This window comes from Halyomorpha halys, unplaced genomic scaffold (assembly GCF_000696795.3).
Source record: "Halyomorpha halys isolate HHAL.00 unplaced genomic scaffold, Hhal_1.1 Scaffold75.1, whole genome shotgun sequence".
In the NCBI taxonomy this organism is placed as follows: Eukaryota; Metazoa; Arthropoda; class Insecta; order Hemiptera; family Pentatomidae; genus Halyomorpha; species Halyomorpha halys.
The window spans coordinates 533,051-534,245 of record NW_027112173.1 but is presented as its reverse complement, the minus strand read 5'-3'; positions in this window follow the sequence as shown (position 1 = coordinate 534,245).

Sequence of the window (1,195 nt, the reverse complement as noted above, 5' to 3'; positions counted from 1 at the left end):
TCCATTCAAGTGCTTCTTGTAACCGGATTTTTATTATATTTTCCTTTGAATCTATGTGTTAGTCTTATTCTCGTAAAATGTATCTATTTGTTTATTTTTGGTAAACTGATCTACTGCTGTGACTATAAATGATAGTCTGATCTCACATTGCCATCTAATATTGAATTTGTTTAGCGAGTCACTGAAGAGGATCTGGGAGGGTGAATTCCGGAGAGCGAATTAGTTGATCGGGTGAATTAAAAAATTATGAAATGGTGAAATTGGAGAAGCAGAAATGGGAAAGAAAAAAGGAATGAATTGAAATAGTTGTATTTCGTGTATAGACCGAAATTGATTGTAAAAGAAAACTGTAGGGAAAAAAATTGTTTTCTTCATATCTAATTATACCATGTAATTATAGGTAATTTATATATGTCCGATTACGGATTGATACGTATGCTGTGTGATATTGCAACCTGGGCCCTGTTTCATAATGAAAGCTAATAGTATTAGTTGATAGTACAAGTGTAGAAACAACGTGGTAATTGCACTAATACTTATTTTTTTCATGATAGGGATGACTATTAGTGATATTACAGTAATTAAAAAATACTAAAGTACAAATTATTATTGTACATGTCTGTGTAATTGAATTAAGATAAATCTACAAGACTAATAGTATTAGTATGTACTTTATTATGAAACAGGGCCCAGATGTATTTGGGCAGCATAGATGAATAAAGTATTTCTCTCTAGTAGACAGATATAATATTGCTTAATAGAATCATTAATTTTTCTTTTTTATTCTTCGGAAAGAGAGGAATCGGTTGGTGTAAAATAACCATGACAAAAATGTATAATTTTTGAGCTACAAACAAAAAACGTTTAATTTGGTATAACTTTTAACATTTTTCTACCTGAGAATTCCGTGATTTCAGTATCTTTAAACCTTCCCACGGCAACATTTTGAAAAAACAGCACCGAAATCGGTCCAGTAATAAAAAGTTTATTGTGGACAATGATTCGGCCATTCTCTTTTATATACTTATAGATTTTTATAAATGTATATTCAGCCTAGCATAGCTATAGTCTTTTGAGAAGCATTTCCGTTATCATCATCACATTCAATCCTCTCTATCACTTTTGCAATGTGAGGAAGTCCATAATGCTTTCTCCAGCCTTACAGATCCACCATCAACTTCCTTCTTTTAAACCA